The following is a 21,049-nucleotide window of genomic DNA, read 5'->3' as shown; positions in this document are numbered from 1 at the left end:
GATTTCCTTTTAACAGAGGTTTTTTTTAAAAAACCCCATCTAATTCAGCTATGTAAGGTCCTGTCTATGTGGATATATGTGGGTTTTTTTTTTTTTTTTTCTCAGTACTGCTCAATCTGATGCACAGTTAATACTAGACCACATAAGACTTGATATCCCATCAGTAGCTTACTCCATGTAATGTTTGGTGCAATACTTTTTTCTTTGGATTCAAATGGACACTGCATGCGTTTTTGGCCTGCAGGCACGTTCTGCAGTTTTATTCATCAATGTTGCAGCATGGTTTTTAATTTTGGTTTAGTGTAGTGAGACGGACTGTGTTATTTAGATACATTGTTTATCTTACATATATTTGGAATTTTTTGTATATGTAAATACCCCCACCCCCCCTACCCTTAATAAAGCCTTTTTGCATTTTTGTACCATAAGCCGTAGTTGACCATTCCCCTTTTTTGCTTTCTGGGGACTCCCTTGTCTCCTCTTTCTGTTGTTGATATAGTGCCATTGCTTTTAGGGCAGGTATCCCGTCACATATTGACGAATCGGCTGGTACTCTATTTGCTGTTTGCTACTTTGGTGAGTGTGGATTCAAGGACCTTTTACCCCCCATTTTTTGCTTTACTATTTTGACCATTCTACGGTCTTCCTTGAGTCTGGATCCCCTCCCTTGTTTTTGGCTCCAAGTGTAGGGGGTGGCGGTGTTATATCTCTCTCCACTAATACCGTACTGGTGCCTCTTTGTAATTGTCATGTATTTTTGATTTATATTTTTTCTCTTTGTGGTGGACTGGCCTTTATACCCGGGGATGATTTTGATGCTGAAATAAGGGCCACTTTTGATGGGAGTTCAGTGGGGGTGGAGCCGCCAGTGCAAGACGACCTAAAACCCTTATTCAAGGAACACAAAAAATTAATTATTAAATCCCTGAATAGAAAATGGGACATTTTGTCACTTGAGTCTTATATAGAAAGGGGTATTGTCCCACGGGGACTAAGGGAGAGGGTAGTGCCGGCTACCCACCTTCATACTGAGAAATTCCTAACTAAGTGGAAAGAACAATGTATTAAACATGGCCTGGAAGTAATGCGGTTGATTGTAGAGGAGGAGAAAGATCAATTGACCTCGTTACAGATCCAGATTCAAGAGACTAGTGAAAAGCTTGAGCCATTGAAGGATAATCCTGATTTTGAGAGACTCAACGATTTCCTCAAGAAGGAAGTTGATAGAACCCAAAAAAATCTTAAAATTACCAAATACAACAAATTTAAGAGGGATTTAGATGACTGGGCAAAAGGGGAAATTTTTGACCTGTCAGTAAGGGGAAGCAGAAGTAGATCGCGGAATCGTAGATTCCCCTCTTGCTCTGATACAGAGACAGGTGCCCAGTCTTCTGGTAGTGAAGACGAAACACGCCATACCGTGTCTTTTTTAGACAAAGACCTACTGGACCAGCAGAAATCTCCCCCGTCCAGGGGTATACTAAAGGGAGGCAAACAAGGGACAACAGGAGGAGGAGGGAATCGAGGAAAAGGAAGACAAGAAAGGAAGGAAGGAAGGGGGGACCCAATAGGAACAGAGCGGACAACGACTCGGAGCCAAAAACGCCCCAGCTAAATGCACTCCATTTGAATGACCCAGTAGAAGATTTTAAAATCATTAATCTCTCTGATTTTCAATTGGAGAAACGACATATTGATTTATTAAGCAAGGGTCTATCCTTTTCCCCTACTACGAGTATGGACCACTTTGGGGTATATAAGGATCTCTGCCTTTTTTTGAGGAAAGTATACCTCAAGGAGATCTATTCTGACAAAACTCCCCTAAATGATCTACAGCTAGATACCAGAGAAACTGAGGCCCTAGAATCATTAATGATATTGATGGAAGAAGGAGGCCAGTCCTCTGGTGAGGAGGAAGCTCCAGAGATGTCGGGGTGGAAAAGAGATCCCAAATTAAAGATCCGTTCAACCAAAATGCCTTTATTTCGGAAGAACAAATGGCTTGGGGTGTTCCTCGACCTTGTTGAGGAGGACCTCAAAAAATTAAATTGGGAAACCATCATGGGTGATAACCTCACATATGAGAAAAGGAAGGCATTAAAAGAGCTTAGGGAAGCGGACCAAGTGATTATCAAAAAGAGTGATAAAGGAGGTAATGTCGTCCTCCTCTTGGTGGATTTTTACGAGGGGGAGGTACGACGACTCCTAAATGATGAATCTACCTATAAAAGACTACACCATGATCCATTCCAGGACCTGGTGGAACTTATTAATGAGAAATTACAATGGGCATTTGAGGCCAATTTAATTTCTAAAAAGGAATTGGAATTCTTGAGAGTGGTGGACTTCAATAAACCAACATTTTATATAATCCCTAAGGTCCATAAAAATAGAAAGGCCCCTCCAGGAAGACCTATTGTCTCCGCCATTCGTGGTCCCCTGGAGAGACTGGGGAAATATATAGATTCCTTAATCAAGGACATGGTCTTGTCTTTGACTTCGTACGTACGTGACACAGGGGACGTATTGAATAAGATTAGTGCATTAGAATTCCCGGAGGGTGCCCTACTCGTGGGGATCGATGTGGAGTCGCTTTACACATCTATTCCCCACGAGTGGGGCATTTTGGCGGTATATCACTTCCTAGAGAAACACTTCCCAGAAATGGGAGCCCAAAATGAATTCATCATTGATCTCCTAGAGCTTGCACTCAAGCACAACTTTTTCCAGTTCTCTGGGTCTAACTATCAGCAGCTGCGTGGCACCTCTATGGGAGCCCCATGGGCCCTGGCCTATGCGTGTCTGCACCTGGGCTGGTGGGAGGAGGAGAAAGTTTATGCCTCATCGATGTACCTCGGCCATGCATGCTGCTGGCTGAGGTACATCGATGATGTCCTGATGGTATGGGCAGGGACTTCAGATGAACTGGAGGTGTTTATGGCAGAGCTAGAAAACAACACTAGAAATATACATCTAACTTATACTGCGGATCCCCATCAACTCTCCTTCCTGGACCTATCTATCCAACTTGAGGGTGGTAGGTTGATTACTAGTACTTTCCGAAAGGAAACAGCCGCAAATACATTACTACAGGCGGATAGCCACCACCCCAAGTCTCTGATACGTGGGATCCCGGTTGGACAGTTCATGAGAATCCGCAGAAATTGCTCTACTGAGGAGGACTACTTTTCCGAATCTAAACAACTCTACCAGAGATTCAGGGAAAGGGGATACCCCCACCGTACCCTCAAGCGAGCAATGAGCATCGCAGGACATAAGAGGAGAGCTGACCTCCTCTTACCCCAGAAAAAGACACAACAGGAGACTGAGGGACTGGTGAGATTTATCACCCCCTATGGCTCCCAGTGGCACCAGGTTAATACAATCCTCTCAAAACATTGGCACATACTGTTGCGGGCTGTTGGGTCGAGGCAAATTATCGGTGAGAGACCGTCAATGGTTGCTAAACGAGCCCAAAACCTCAATGACATGCTGGTGCAATCTGAGTTTGTACGGCCCTCAAATAGAAGTTGGCTCACTGATATGCCTCGGGTCAACGGCATGTTTCCGTGTGGCCACTGTGGCACATGTAAGTATGTGGACCGCTCAAAAACCTTTAGAAATTCGGATGGTAGTCAACAATTTGAGATTCGGTCTTTCATTAACTGTGCCACAACTAGAATACTCTATGTTCTCGAATGCCCATGTCATAAATTGTATGTAGGCAAAACTAAGAGACAGCTGCGTGTTAGATTCGGGGAACACCTGAAGAGTATCAGGCTAAAGGAAGAAACTTCAGTGGCTCAACACTTTTTGGATTTTCATCAGGGCAAAACCACAGGTCTGAGGGTAAAGGGCTTTTATGCCCTTTCTCTGACAGACCGTAGGGGTGACTTTGACAGGGTACTCCTACGCAAAGAGAAAAAATGGATATTCAGGCTTGGTACTCTTCAACCTAATGGCTTGAACCACAAACTAAGCCTGAGTGTCTTTCTTGAACCATAAACATTAGGTTTGAAGTGTTTTATAAAGGCTCCCCGGCTGATCTCTTGTTTTGGTTGTTTTTGATAGAATTTATTTCTGACCATGAGGGCCATTCCACCTTATGAGGAAATTTATTACAATGTCTATTGCGCTCTTTACTTGATGCCTGGTGATATGTGAGATTGTATTTCTTTCTCCCCCCTTGCAAATAAGTACTTTTTCGTTTGAGCAACTGATTGGCACCTTTTTTCCACTGCATTACCTGATGTGACCACAAGATGGCAGAAAATAGCTATTTGGCATGGTTTGATCTGATTGGACAGTGTTCCCTATTTAAATCAACCTTAATTCAATGCCAAATTGTTCTGAAGAAGTACGCGGAGGCGTACGAAACGTCAACGCAGCCCCTGCAGGGCTTGTCAGCAGGCCTTCAACATGCTTCCTTTTCCAGCAATGTAAAAGGGTTTCCCTGTGATTTGCATACAGCACCATACTTCACAAGCTAATTCCGCATCAGCAATTGAATGCAAAGTTCCTGGTTCCTGGTCTCTTCCTAACCATGTGACCGGTCATGTGATCACACAGTCTGCAGTGTCTACTATTGAGGAGAATGGTGTGCTGTGACTACACACTGAATGTTGCTCTGAACTGACTGAGCAGCTCCATGCCAAACAGCAAGACAGCAGAGTCTGAGGACATCCCCAGTACTTGAAAGAGGTGAGAGCCCAACGGGCAGTTTCTCTTTCCCTCCTTACCTGCTTATCAATAGTCTTTGCATCTGTTTGCCATTCACCCTCCTGCATGGATTGACACACTTGAAACTGATGAACTGTGAAAATATCATCCTGGTCTAGATTGGAAAAGAGACTAATGCCGCGTACACACGGTCGGACTTTCTATCCTACTTGGTCCGGCACACTTTCCGACGGACTTTGTCCGCCAGGTGCGCCGGACTTTAAAACGGACGGACTTGCCCACACACACCCGGACTTTCCGGCGGGCTAAGTCCGCCCGTCTTTCCGACGGACTTTCGCCGGAGTTCCGGCGGACTTTCAGAATGAACGGACTTGCCCACACACGGACAAGTCCGTTCATTTTGAACGTGACTCAGGTGCGACGGGACTAGAAAAGGATGTCAATCTTGCCGCTTTTATCGGCGAGATTGACACCTTGCGAGCCCCGTCGCGGGGCATACCAGGCCCTTAGGTCTGGTATGGATTATAAAGGGAACCCCCTACGCCGAAAAAACGGCGTGGAGTCCCCCCTAAAATCCATACCAGACCCCGATCCGAGCACGCAGCCTGGCCGGTCAGGAAAGGGGGTGGGGACGAGCGAGCGCCCCCCCCCGAACCGTACCAGGCCGCATGCCCTCAACATGGGGGGTGGGTGCTTTGGGGGAGGGGGGCGCCCTGCGGGGCCCCCCCACCCCAAAGCACCTTGTCCCCATGTTGATGAGGACAAGGGCCTCTTCCCGACAACCCTGGCCGTTGGTTGTCGGGGTCTGCGGGCGGGGGCTTATCGGAATCTGGGAGCCCCCTTTAATAAGGGGGCCCCCAGATCCCGGCCCCCCACCCTATGTGAATGAGTATGGGGTACATGGTACCCCTACCCATTCACCTAGGGAAAAAGTGTAAGTAATAAAACACACTACACAGGTTTTTAAAATATTTTATTAAACAGCTCCGGGGGGGGGGGATCTTCCTCCGGCTTCGGGGGTCTTCTTCCGGCTTCGGGGGTCCCTCCGCTTCATCTTCTCCCGGCGTCCGGTTGGTTCTTCTCCGCTCTCTTCTCCCGGTGTTCCTGTTCTTCGGCCGGCTCCTCTGCTGTCTTCAAGTAGCTCTCTTGCCAGCAGAGGTCCGGACTTCTGGGCTTCTGGGCTTCTCTTCCCCAGATGTTGACACGACGCTCTCTCCTGCTGGACTGCTCTCCGAGGGCTGCGTTGTGACTTATATAGGTGGAGACCCCGCCCCCTTTTGATGTCACAGTCCCTGGGCATGCTGGGACTGTGATGTTTTAGGGGGCGTGGTCAACATCACCCAGTGACCACGCCCCCTAAAACGTCACAGTCCCAGCATGCCCAGGGACTGTGACATCAAAAGGGGGCGGGGTCTCCACCTATATAAGTCACAACGCAGCCCTCGGAGAGCAGTCCAGCAGGAGAGAGCGTCGTGTCAACATCTGGGGAAGAGAAGCCCAGAAGCCCAGAAGCCCAGAAGCCCAGAAGCCCAGAAGTCCGGACCTCTGCTGGCAAGAGAGCTACTTGAAGACAGCAGAGGAGCCGGCCGAAGAACAGGAACACCGGGAGAAGAGAGCGGAGAAGAACCAACCGGACGCCGGGAGAAGATGAAGCGGAGGGACCCCCGAAGCCGGAAGAAGACCCCCGAAGCCGGAGGAAGATCCCCCCCCCCCCGGAGCTGTTTAATAAAATATTTTAAAAACCTGTGTAGTGTGTTTTATTACTTACACTTTTTCCCTAGGTGAATGGGTAGGGGTACCATGTACCCCATACTCATTCACATAGGGTGGGGGGCCGGGATCTGGGGGCCCCCTTATTAAAGGGGGCTCCCAGATTCCGATAAGCCCCCGCCCGCAGACCCCGACAACCAACGGCCAGGGTTGTCGGGAAGAGGCCCTTGTCCTCATCAACATGGGGACAAGGTGCTTTGGGGTGGGGGGGCCCCGCAGGGCGCCCCCCTCCCCCAAAGCACCCACCCCCCATGTTGAGGGCATGCGGCCTGGTACGGTTCAGGAGGGGGGGGGCGCTCGCTCGTCCCCACCCCCTTTCCTGACCGGCCAGGCTGCGTGCTCGGATCGGGGTCTGGTATGGATTTTAGGGGGGACCCCACGCCGTTTTTTCGGCGTAGGGGGTTCCCTTTATAATCCATACCAGACCTAAGGGCCTGGCATGCACCGCGCTCACCGCAATAGGAAAATTTGTTTTTCCTATTGCAGAGAGCGCGAGATGCAATACCCTGCCCTCGCGTCGTATCTGGTCCGTCGGACCAGCACACACACGAGCGGACTTTCCGTCGGACCAGCACACACACGAGCGGACTTTCCGCCCGAAACTGAGTCCTACGGAAAGATTTAAAACTTGTTTCAAATCTAGGTCCGGCGGGCTTTTGGGAAGAAGTCCGCCGGAAAAGTCCGCCGCCGCCCACACACGGGCGGATTGTCCGGCACACTCTGGTCCGCCGGACCAAGTATGCTGGAAAGTCCGACCGTGTGTACGCGGCATAAGCCCTTTCTTTGGAGTGGTTTGTCCTTTGCTCCTTTTATGCTGCATTGAGGAAATAGTGTTTGTGCACTGGACATACCTAGTAACAGGAACGCTGGTCTTTCCATTTCCAAAACAACTGGTGTAAACACACATTTAGTGCACTGAGGTTGGAAGCTGCTTGTGGAGGATTTCCTTTTAACAGAGGTTTTTTTTAAAAAACCCCACCTAATTCAGCTATGTAAGGTCCTGTCTATGTGGATATATGTGGGTTTTTTTTTTTTTTTTCCTCAGTACTGCTCAATCTGATGCACAGTTAATACTAGACCACATAAGACTTGATATCCCATCAGTAGCTTACTCCATGTAATGTTTGGTGCAATACTTTTTTCTTTGGATTCAAATGGACACTGCATGCGTTTTTGGCCTGCAGGCACGCTCTCTGCAGTTTTATTCATCAATGTTGCAGCATGGTTTTTAATTTTGGTTTAGTGTAGTGAGACGGACTGTGTTATTTAGATACATTGTTAATCTTACATATATTTGGAATTTTTTGTATATGTAAATACCCCCACCCCCCCCCTACCCTTAATAAAGCCTTTTTGCATTTTTGTACCATAAGCCGTAGTTGACCATTCCCCTTTTTTGCTTTCTGGGGACTCCCTTGTCTCCTCTTTCTGTTGTTGATATAGTGCCATTGCTTTTAGGGCAGGTATCCCGTCACATATTGACGAATCGGCTGGTACTCTATTTGCTGTTTGCTACTTTGGTGAGTGTGGATTCAAGGACCTTTTACCCCCCATTTTTTGATGGAACAGCTATGCCTGGCCGCCCTTCCCCCCCCCCCCGCTAAGCCACAGGGTAGTTTCAAAACAAATTCAATCATCAGTTACATAAACAAACTGCTCAGTCACACACACATTCCAGCTTGCATTAAATGGGTCCCATAGCAGAGGCAAATATCCCAATCAATACTGACAAATCATATACAACAAACATACAATCAAAATCCCAAGTACCATTATACTGAAGGATGAAAAATGTGTTCTTTTGCAAAGCTGTCAGGAAAGGTCCCCTCCTCTGGTAATATAGATCATTTGGCATGCAGTACTGAGGTCCTCCAGCAGGTGTCTCCTGGCAGTTTGGAGCTGTCAGGAGAGCTTTTTCCTGCTGGTATTTTGTCATCTTTGGGCCGCAGTACTGGTGTCCACCAGCTGAGGGATCCTGGCAGTATGGAGCAGGTATTACACTTTGCAGACAGGTGTCACCTGACTTTAATTAGCAGCTGCAGTATAAATACCCGGCAAGTGCACACACATCTTGCCTTGGCATTGTCCTTGAGCCCTGACCTGCAGCCTGCATCCTGTTACCCTGATCCTGAAAACCTGATTCCTGTACCCGAAACCTGATTCCTGGAACCTGTTTATCCTGTTCCCTGTCTGTTTCCTGAACCCTAGACCCTGAGCCTAGTATCTGACCCATCCCTCCTGTGATCCATCCATCCTCTCATTGTCCTTTTTGTTTCCCTTCCCCAGCTGCTGACCTCCCGTTGACGACCCTGTCCTGGCTCTGTTTATGATCTTGGTATTTCCCTTACTTGTATATATTTGTTCTGTTATTATTATTATTTGTGGGGTTCTGTTTGGTATTGGTTATTGCTCACTGAGTGATATTGGAGGTGGTTGTGTTATATTTATTCACTTATCCTTAATAAATCATTTATCTTTTCACTTATACACGTCTGGGTTTCCTCTGTTGCAGTCCACACAGTTCTGGTCTTATCTGGTACATGACAAAAGCAGAACCTACATCGGACAGAGAAAACGAACCCCTTTGTCTCAGGACAACAAAGTTTGATGTCCTGGACTGGGATCCCTTCTCCCACTCTTGCCGGTGTGAAGGAGGTTCTGTTCGCTCCTTAAGGTCCTGGCTCACCATCTGACGTGGGGATTTCGCTATACGCTATACGTAATCAATCTCACCTGCGCTAATACGGGCCCTTTCAGCTTTTCAGTATAATATATATATAATATATATAATACACACTTCAAATGTGCTTTAAAATGCATGGTTTTCCCTTTCATGAACAAGGAAGTAATGACGTTATGATTGTTTTGATGTTGGGCTGGTATAATAATGCTATGGGCTGGTATGACAATTTTTCCAAGGCTGGTTTTTATACCCAGTCCGGCCCTAGCGATGACTCCACCATCTGACATCCGGTCATTCTTCCCCACGTCCACATACAAAAACTTGTATGTCGCCGACACCACCGCCAACAACACAGTACTATTAAACCCCTTATAATTATAATAGTATGATCCCGAGTTGGGGGGTGGGACGATGCGGACGTGTTTCTCATTGATTGCCCCTCTGCAGTTTGGAAAGTCCCACTCCTGGGCAAACTGGGATGCCACAGTCTGCCATTCCTGTGGGTTTGAAGGAAACTGTGGAGTCAAACAAGAAAAAAAAAAAAGTACTTTTGCACATAAACATTGCAAGCAGATTAGACACAAACATTCTTGGCCAACATAATTATAACATTTATTGAAATGAGTATTTTAAGACAAGTATAAGGTCCACTTTTCAGATTCCTCACCCCCTCTGATGGCCCATTGTAAAAAGTTTATGGTGGGGGGGGTGGAATGTTTTGGACAGGTAACCCTCTCCATTTCATTGAGAGCTGAATGCATAAATAATGTGTGTTACTTTGGCCATCCCCTCCTTACTTACACTATTGGCAGCCCACTGGACAGGTAAGAAGTGTCATAATCCAAAAATATAAATCCACACTGTACAAATTGAAGCACATTTTTACATTCTGCAATCACCTATCAAGATAATAGGAGAACAAAACTTTAAACAGTACAATTTGAAAGTATTCAGGCAGGCCCTTGCAGTACATGCTTTGGTGAATTCATCCACAAACTTGACCACAAAAGAGCAGATAGAGTATTGTTATCAGCTAACTTAGCAGTTATGGGGAGGGAGGCTTCCAAATGAGTTTTGCCCCCCCCCCCCCCCCAAAAAAAAGCCTCTTGCATTCTGCCTGAATTTAAGGACAAAAATCACATTTGTACTTACCTTAATATAGTCCTTCTGCAGGACCTGTATGATGGCACAACAGGTCTCTGGAATAATGATTCCCAGAGCTCGGGGGGGGATGCCTGTCGAGGACTTGATGTCCTGCAGATTTCTCCCTGTCGCCAAGTACTGCAAGGTGGCGACGAGCCTCTGCTCGGGAGTGATGTCTTGCCGCATGCAGGTGTCCTGCTTGGTAATATAAGGGGACAGCAAAGCCAACAGACGGTGAAAAATGGGGTCCGTCATCTGGAGATAATTCCTGAAATGATCAGGATTATTCTCACGGATCTCCCGCAACAAAGGTATGTGCGAGAATTGGTCACGCTGGAGCAACCAATTCCATGAACTCCTCCTCGCCCTCTTCATAGACTGGGCTTGGGTCAAAGTAAGAATCCCAACACCAAGCCCCTGCACAGCACGAACTCTACAACGAGTACGTACCCGCAACATGGCTAGAAAACGGTCGGTTGGTCAGAACGAACTAATAGAACGCACTGAAAATCAGAAAGAACCTGATAAGAACAATCTGAAAATCAGAAACGAGCGGACAAGAACGCACTGAAAAACAGATACGAACTGACAACATGCACTGAAAAACAGATACGAACCCACAAGCACAAACTGAAGAGCATTAACGAACTGAAAAGCACGAGGCTGAAAAGCGCAAAATGTCTCTCACCAAGTTTCCACTAACACAAGATTAGCAGAAGAAGTCCAAAGGGTGGCGCACTTGGTATTGAACTTCCTTTTTTTAGTGCCATTGTACGTGTTATACGTAAGTGCCTTTCTTGCCGATTGGAATTTCCAATAACATTTGTGTGACCGTGTGTATGCAAGACAAGTTTGAGCCAACATCCATCGGAAAAAAATCCACGGTTTGGTTGTCGGAATGTCCGAACGTGTGTACATAGCATTACACTTTGCACAACTGGTGGATGTCTGGCGTGTACAGCACCCTTTTGAGAGAGATTACAGCTATCACTCAGTAGCCCATAACTCTTATGCCCTGTACACACGGTCGGATTTTCCAACGGAAAATGTGTGATAGGACCTTGTTGTCGGAAATTCCGACCATGTGTGGGCTCCATCACACATTTTCCATCGGAATTTCCGACACAAAGTTTGAGAGCTTGCTATAAAATTTTCCGACAACAAAATCCGCTGTCGGAAATTCCGATCGTGTGTACACAAATCCGATGCACAAAGTGCCACGCATGCTCAGAATAAATTAAGAGACGAAAGCTATTGGCTACTGCCCCGTTTATAGTCCTGATGTCACCGCGTTTAGGACGATTGGATTTTCCGACAACTTTGTGTGACCATGTGTATGCAAGACAAGTTTGAGCCAACATCTGTCGGAAAAAATCCATGGATTTTGCTGTCGGAATGTCCGATCAATGTCCGACCATGTGTACAGGGCATTATAGTAATATTGACTATTTTTTGTTTCTCAATCGTTATTAGACCTTCCTATTCAGATATCTCTGGGCAATATTCAGTGGTCAGACCATGCTCCTGTGCACTTGAGCTTGGCCCATATGCCGAAGGATGTTCCTTTTTTGCAGTGGTCTTCTTTCTACTATAGCCACTCTTGAAACTACCCATAAACAGGACTTAGAACTGACTGTTTATGCGGATCTCTCTAATGCTCGACATGACTTGCTTAGGATACTCGACTCTCATTCTCATATAGCTAGGGACAAGGCCCGTAACTGCCACTATTCCTTAGGTAACAAATGTGGACAACACCTAACGAGGTTCCTTCACCCGAGCCCACCACGTCGCACCATACAACTTATCCACACTGCTGACAAACAGCGTATTTGTTTTTTTTTTTAGATTATATATTCTTTATTTATTTTCTGCATACTTTACAAGAATACAAACATATAAATATATTTCAAAAACCAGAATAGAGACATTTTCTTATATCTTTATATTATCTCTTTTATCTCCCAATCCTTTTTCCCCTTTCCCCCAATTCTTTATCCTAGTATATATTTGTAATATTACCCTGTTCCTCTTATTATTCATTTCTATAAGGCCTTACTTTATTACTCCTAGACTGTACCTTATATAGGGTATCCCATCCTCTCCAGCCATGGTTTCCACATTTTTTCAAATTCCTTAACGTTCCTTCTCTTTGTATAGACTACCTTTTCCCTCCATACCATTTCTGTTACTATACTAACCCAGTCTTTTCCTTATTGGGACTTCTCTGCTTGCGATCTCTGTGCTATTAATTTTCTTGCCTGGAAAAGGCATCTCATCACTACTTTGGTTGTACTTACTGTTCCACTTATATCCTCTCCCAGGCCAAGGATACAAAGTCTAGGATCCATTTCCAGCTTAGTTTCATATATCATGTTTATGGTATCAAGAACCCCGGTCCAGTATCGAAATAGTTTCAAGCATCTCCATACCATATGTAGCAGATCCCCTGTATCCTGACATCTAGGGCACCTATCATCTGTTCTCCGTCTGAACAGAAATAGTCTCTTAGGTGTATAATATGCCCTATGTATCAGCATCAGATGTGAGAGTTTCTGTGTGGGTGAGACTGATATCAAGTGCCCCCGCTCTAATATCCTTCTCCATTGCCCGTCTGTAATTACCCCTAGGTCTTCTTCCCATTTTCCCCTGCTTTTAAGAAGTTCTGGACCTTCAATACTTCCACTGCATATATGTGGGTATATTACTGATATAAGACCCCTTCTCTTACTCAAACTACTTATTTTTTATAAAATAGGGGTTTTATTCCAATCCGGACCTTGTTTCTCAAACTGGGCATCCAAAGCATGTCTGATTTGTAAATATTTGTAAAATGATTATTTGGGTATACCATATTATTCTCTCAGAGCTGTAAATGTTTTTAAGGTACTTCCCTCAAATAGTTGGGTCAACCTATTGATCCCCTTTATTTCCCATTCTTTGATCTTTCCTATAGACACCAGCTCCTGAAGGTTTCTGTTATTCCAAAGGGGGGTATATTCTGTCACACCTCCATGACCGCTCAATGACTTTACAGCTTTCCATACCTTTGTTTTGGGTCGAACCAGAACCATTCAATATTTTTATATCTGTCTCCCTGGCCAAATTGGTTTCAATGGAGGGTGCGCACCGAAGCAATTCACTGAGACAAACACAGAGTTCACTGTAAAAGTTACTTCTCTTTATTGTTTCCTGTCATCGCGGCTTATATACTATCAGCCGGATATTTCTTTATCAGATAAGGCAGGCGTATGCAAACCACAAAACAACCACAATATATATATATATATATATATATATATATATATATATATATATATATATATATATATATATATATATATATATATATATATATATATATATATATATATATATATATATTGTGGTTGTTTTGTGGTTTGCATACGTGGTTGGCATCCACAACATTTTGATCAGATTGCATATCCCTGCTACTGATAGTGGGAGTCGACGGCAAATTTCGATTTAACTTTTGAATTTGGCCAGAAGCGGTGTTATATTATTACTTATAAACTTGTTGGGATCTTTTGTTAAGTTCATTCCTAGGTATTTCATTTTCTCAACTACTTCCAATTGGAGCATCTCTGACAATATTTGGTTCCTAATGGGATCTATTGGCATAAGGGCTGATTTATCCCAGTTTATAACCAGTCCGGAGAGTCTTCCAAATTTTCCGAAGATGTCCATCACCTGCCTGAGGGATTGCTCTGTATCCCCCAGGAAGAGGAGAACATCGTCCGCATATAATAAGATTCTCTCTTCACCTGACACTCTCAAAAACCCTTTCATACTTAAGCTTGATTTTATTACTATAGCCAGTGGCTCCATTGCAAGCGCAAAAAGCAGGGGTGACATTGGACACCCCTGTCTCGTCCCCCTTTCCAGTTGTATCTTACCTGAGTAATTGTTATTAACTCTGATTTTAGCGCTTGGTCCATTATACATTATTTTTATCCACCTAATGAATGATGGACCAAAGCCAAACTCCCCCAATACCCACCAGATATACCCCCACTCCAGGCTATCAAAGGTCTTAACCACATCTAAGGATATGACCGCTCTTGTTCCCATATTCTCTGCTGGTGTCTGCAGGTTGAGGAATACCCTCCTGATATTCATGCTAGATGATCTGTTGGGGATAAACCCTGTTTGATCTGGATGTATAAGTTTGAAAATAATTTTATTTAACCTAGCTGCCATTACCTTAGCCAATATTTTGGCATCTGAGCAGAGTAGGGAAATTGGTCTATAAGATGTGGTATCTAGTGGGTCTTTCCCCTCTTTATGCAGCACTATTATCGTTGCCTCTGTCATCGAGGTGGGTAATTTCCCCTCCACTTCCGCCCAATTCAACACTTTAAGAAGCTCCGGGAGCAGTACCTTTCCATAATATTTACAAGTTTCCACTAGGAGACCATCTGGCCCCGTGGATTTCTGATTAGCCATCTCCGCCACAGCTCGATGTATTTCCTCCAGAGTTATCGGGGCCTCCATTCCCTCCCTATCCACTTCTGTAAGGACCGGTAACTCAATATTTCCAAAAAATGTATCCAATTCCTCACCTCCTGTGTATTTGTAACATCCAGGGTATCTCGAAGGCCTTCCAACAATACTACTCCCAACTATATAATTTGCTCTCACGATCAGAGATTAATCCAATGGATTCCTCTTCCCCCACTATGGAGGCTTACATATTAGAGACCACTTTGCCAACAGTGGATGCCCAAGAAGCATCAGATTTAGACAAACCTTTGTCGGAATCGGAGTTTCTTAGCACCATTAAAGGATTGAAATCTGGTAAATGCCCCGGCCCAGACAGTTTTTCGCCTAGGTTCTCTAAATCTTTTGCCCCGCTTCTTGCCCTATTATTGACGGCAACGTTCAATTCCATAGACGATTCTCATTTCCCCTCTAAAGATCTTTTATACAGACCAGGGACAAAACCCACTTGGTCTTTGTGTATAACTGTGTTGGCCAATACTTTCGCAAATAATTTTATATCTAAATTAAGGAGGGATATTGGGCGATAGCTACTACACTGAGAAGGATCCTTGCCTGGTTTAGGGCCTAAAAAAGGTATCCACATCATCTCTTACATAGAGACATAATTTGAAGGCATGCCTCCTCTCATTCAATGTCAAGAAGGCATTTGACTGAGTGAACTGGCATTTTCCATGTCTATCTATGGAACAGATTGGCCTCGGTAGCGCCTTTGTCTCCAAGGTTATGTCATTATATTCTCGGCCCTCGGCATCTGCATTAGTTAATGGTTCTTCTTTTGAACCATTTTCTATTTCAAATGGAACCTGGCAGGGCTGCCCCTTATCACCCTTACTTTTTGTTTTCGTAATAGAAGACTCCAGACCAGTGGTGTGGCTAAGGGGTGGCTATTGGGGCTATAGCGCTGAGTTTCTTAAATCCCTGCCTAACCAGCGGGCCGTGGAATCTCTGCAGCCTAGCTACAAGTGTGGCGGGCGGGCTGCATGAGAGAGCCAGGCAGGAGGATGAGAGAAGTGAGGGGGCGGACAAGCAGAGATGACATCATCTCTCTCTGCCTGCCCCGCATCACCGCTCTCCTGCCCTTACTCGGAACCGATGTGTCCCGTCTGGTCTATCCATCAGTGGAGTTTTCCTCACATAAACGGTCTCCCAGCAGCCCCTGTGTCCTGTGATGGCTGCTGGTGATCCTCCCCTGATGGTGTCTTTGGTCCATTCTTAAGTGAAGCCCTTCGTGGATAAGCGGATCTTGGCGGCTGCTGGCAGGTATCTCACACACACTCAGATTCCCCTGGCATCCCCGGTTTGTTCAGTGTGGCTCTCTGTCTCAGTGGCCAGGAGACCTGCTTAGCCATCCACCTGGGAATCCTAAGTTCTGCACACACATAAGAGCAATCTGAATATGATATTGGACTATCTATCATTGTTTTTAATAAAGTGAATTCTCTTCTCATTTTTTTATTTTGTTTTTTTATTTATTTGAACTTTGGCTACCTTGCTCTTTCTGCTTGCAGTTCCTGTAAAAGCTCAATATACTGTATGCTGTGGTGTATTGCTCGTGGACTCTCTGGGACACACTGGGTTGGCTGCTTGCAGTGACAAATGCCTTTTTTTACACATGAATTTGCAAACTGTAACATTTAAGTGGTATTATTCTCGGACTTTCAATTTAGATCGATTTGATTTAATTAAATTCAATCTGATTTAATTTTATCTATTTAATTATTTATTTATCTAATTCATTTTCATCAATTCAATTTATTTATTTATTTTTGTTTAACCACTTGCTTACTGGGCACTTAAACCCCCTCCTATCCGGACCAATTTTCAGCTTTCAGCGCTGACGCACTTTGAATGACAATTGCGCGGTCATACAACACTGTACCCGTATGAAATTTTTATCATTTTTTCCCCACAAATAGAGCTTTCTTTTGGTGGTATTTGATCACCTCTGCAGGTTTTACTTTTTGTTAAAAAAATGTAAAATAAAAAAAAAAATATATATATATATATATTTTTATATTTTGTTATAAAAAATTTAAAACAGATAATTTTTTTCCTTCATTGATGTACGCTGATGAGGCGGCAGTGATGGGCACTGATAGGCGGCAGTGATGGGCACTGCTAGGTGGCACTGATTGGCACTACTGGTGGGCATTGATAGGTGGCACTTGTGGGCATTGATAGGTGGCACTTGTGGGTCATGTTAGGTGGCACTGTGGGCACTGTTAGGTGGCACTGTGGGCACTGTTAGGTGGCACTATTAGGTGGCACTGATGAGGCAGATGTGCCTCTTCCACTTCGGGACCGATGTCTCTCACATCTGAGCCGGTGATCGGCTTTTTTTTCCTACTCACGCTGTCAGCGTGAGTAGAAAAAAAAAACGATTACCAATCTTTTGTTTACATCATGTGATCAGCTGTCATTGGCTGACAGCTGATCACATGGTAAGGGGCCTGGACAGGCCCCTTCCTTAGATCGGTGATCTCCTGAGTCTCAGTGACTCGGTGATCACAGCGCACTCGGCATGCGCCCTACAGGGCGCTCCCGGGAATTCAGGTCCGCGCTGTGGCCATAGCGCGGATGCCAAGTGGTTAAATAATATATTTTTTATTTATTAATTTTTTTTCTCCTCTTTCGTTTTAGTAGTGCCCACCAAATGCAACTGGGTGTATAATTTGCCACTTTGAGGTATGAGGTGGTAGATTGTCTCACACTGTGCTGCGCTGAAAAAGGTACTGCATGCAGTACTTTTTTGCAGCACGCACCACTGCAACACATTGTGTGAACTGGACATACCAGAGACAACGCATATACTATACTATACTATATATACTTTCATTCTTGAAAGTAGGTGCGTAAATTAGGGCAGACTTTTAGGGGCCCCAGTTCTAAATGGAAAAAAGGTGAAGAAACTGCGCAAGAAGATAAAAAAACAAAATTCTATGATATGTTGCAAGCTGCAATTCTCCTGTATAACATAAACACAGTAGGCATAAATCAGAAAAAAAATAGAATCACGCTAAAACTATAAGCAATCAATAATTGATAATTGCGTAAATTCAAAATCAGTATAAAGTCTACCAGTGCTCAAATAATGGTAAAGTCCATCAATGTATGCGATGGCGTCTCCAACCGCTGTCAAATTATGTGCTGAATCCACCACCATATAGAAGAAATCACTTTTTACCAGTTTCCTATGATCCCCCGTTACAGAGGATCAAAAAAAGCATTTGCAGTCTAAACACAGCCTGGCTCCCATTCACAGTATGCACGCTTGGTTTTTCTCAAGCCGCCTCTCATAGGCTCAGACCGATAGATGGATGGATGTGGTACATAAAAGATAAAGGCTTCAAATAGTGTAAAACCTTTTACATTTATTAAAACTTAAAAACAAAGTATTGCACTTACAATAATTAGCGTCAGTATAAACCTTAAGTCTGATGTGCCGGCCGGCACACAAACAGACAGACCCGTCCTTCTGTGATACAAGATGTAAACACTAGGTGACGTCAGCGCGTCGCTCCTCCCTACGTGTTTCGTCAGAGATGATGTCGTCCAGGGGCCCATGAGACTTAAGGTTAATACTGACGCTAATTATTGTAAGTGCAATACTCTTCTACTTAACTACAAATGCTTTTTTTGATCCTCTGTAATGGGGGATCATAGGAAGCTGTTAAGAAGTGATTTCTTCTATCTGGTGGTGGATTCAGCACATAATTTGACAGGGGTTTGGAGACACCATCACATACGCTGATGAACTTTACCATTATTTGAGCACTGGTGGACTTTATACTGATTTTGAATATATGCAATTATCAATTATTGATTGCTTATAGTTTTAGCGCGATTCTATTTTCTTCTGATTTATGCCCAGTGCTAAATGACCTAGGGACCAGTGCTGCCAGCCTGCCACCATTGCAGCGACAATGCACATTTGGTGGCACTGGCTGGCATGGCAAGTGATAATCCACATCTGGTTCCAGGCAACGGTGGCAAGTGACAATTCACATCTGGTGCCAGGCGACGGTGGCAAGTAACAATTCACATCTGGTGCCAGGCGACGGTGTGAAGTGACAATCCACATCTGGTGCCAGGTGACGGTGGCAAGTGACAATCCACATCTGGTTCCAGGCAACGGTGGCAAGTGACAATTCACATCTGGTGCCAGGCGACGGTGGTAAGTGACAATCCACATCTGGTGCCAGGTGACGGTGGCAAGTGACAATCCACATCTGGTGCCAGGCGATGGTGGCAAGTGACATGCTGCATATGGTGGCAGGAGATGTGGCAAGTGACAGGCCTAGGGCTCCCACTGATTCTACATTAAGGTGTGTTGAACCACTTCATTATATATTACAATGTAACAATAGAAATAATGCGCTTCATTCACCCTGACACCATATCAACCATGGTGCCGTGATGAGTGAAGCGCCCCCCCCCCCCCGGCCTGCAAAAAGGTTGGTGACTGCTGTCATGGGCTCTAGCCCCAGATCTTTTGCAGACCTAGCAATGCCCCTGCTCCAGACTCCCTCTTTACACCATAAACTATCGCTCTATGCGGATGATCTTCTGGTGTATGTTCAACATCCTCATACATCAGTACCCTCCTTACTGCAGGAATCCCGTAGATTTGGAGAATTCAGTCATTTTAAATGAAATATGTCCAAGACGGAAGCCCTTAATATATCTTTACGAGCAGTTACCCTCGCCCAACTACGTTCTAATTTTTCATTCCAATGGAGCACTAAAGGCATCACATATTTGGGGATAACAATTCCTTCTAATCTTTCAGACCTTTATGCCCTGAATTATTTTCCTTTATTAGCTTACATTCGAAAGGATCTGGATGCCTGGAACTTGTCCTCATTACCCTGGTTCTGCCGTATAAATACACTTAAAGTGGATACTCTCCCTTAACTGCTTTATCTCTTTCAGATGGTCTCCATAACTGTTCCTAAACGTTTCTTTATTTCCTTACGCTCTCTTTCTATATGCTTCATTTGGCATCAGGGCATACCTATGTCACAAATTACTCACCTACCCCAAACTTCAAGGAGGTGTTGGGTTACCAGATTTTGAACTCTACCATAGAGCAGCTTTGATGGCGCGGGCAGGGGTGGTACAAGGCAAGAGTGGATGCCCTGGGCGGTACAATTTGCTAGAGGGAGGGGTGGGGCGCAGGTGAAGTGCTGGCAGTGTGCTTCACAGTACACACTAGCCGGCACCGCTAATCGCCTCTGTGCTGTCTGTACCTTTTATTGCAATGTGCTGAGTGAGTTACTGCACCGGGCACAAGCCTAGATAGATCGTCACCGCAACAGCCCTTCCCTGTGAGCGCTTCACTCACCCTATGAAAGCGCTGCTTCGTAGTCCTGTTCCAGTGGCATGATGTAACTCACGGCCGGAGGCGGGATGGGAGGAGTGTAGAGAGCTGCTGCCGAAGCAGCACCTGCAACCTAGAGGAGCCACCGAGGAGGAATGTCAAGGAAAATCTAAGCTTCACCCTATAAGCATATAATTTCTTTGCGCTTAAAAGCACAAAAAGCTCTCTTATATATTGCCGGGAAAGCACGCTAATTTATCTCTCCAAGTAACACAAACAGACGTTGGTGTCACCTCAAGCTCAGTGCAAATCCTGAGCAAAATAGCCAAGTTTATTTATACTAAACACATGGATAACAAAAGAGGCTGCTGACTTCGGAATCAGCCAATCAGGCACTTGTATTCATTCAAAAGAACCAATGACACATGCATATAATCAAATAGAAATGCAGTAGTGACGTGTGCAGACGGTGGTGTGCAAAACCATGCGGCAAGCACATGGTTTTAAACACAACTGTGTGCACATTCCCACTGCTACCAGTGATGCGAACCATACTATACCATGGGCCAGTGGGCCATAATATTGTATGGTTATGCTATGGTTCCCATGTACGCAGACTTGCTTACTTAGGAGTTGAAATGCGATCGCCATGGAGTGGCCAGGTCCTTGGAGAGGCATAAACAGACATGCTTAAAAGAGCAAACAGATCGGCCGTGTCCACGGGAAGGTTTCCGCAACCAATGGTCTTCCACCAGCGTCTGTATGTGCAAATACCCTCACATGAGCGTATTACAGCAAAACTGACACTGGGGGGCATCTGCCAACATACATTAATAAAATTTTCCACAACAGGAACCAACAAAGTGTGTATATCACACAAAAGTAAGAACTAAGCACTGCTAATGATTGCCAAATGCCATGCCATGTCA

The sequence above is a fragment of the Aquarana catesbeiana genome, linkage group LG06 (genome assembly GCF_042186555.1).
Source record: "Aquarana catesbeiana isolate 2022-GZ linkage group LG06, ASM4218655v1, whole genome shotgun sequence".
Taxonomy (NCBI): Eukaryota; Metazoa; Chordata; class Amphibia; order Anura; family Ranidae; genus Aquarana; species Aquarana catesbeiana.
The sequence above is the reverse complement of the archived record's forward strand: the minus strand, read 5'-3'. Positions refer to the sequence as shown.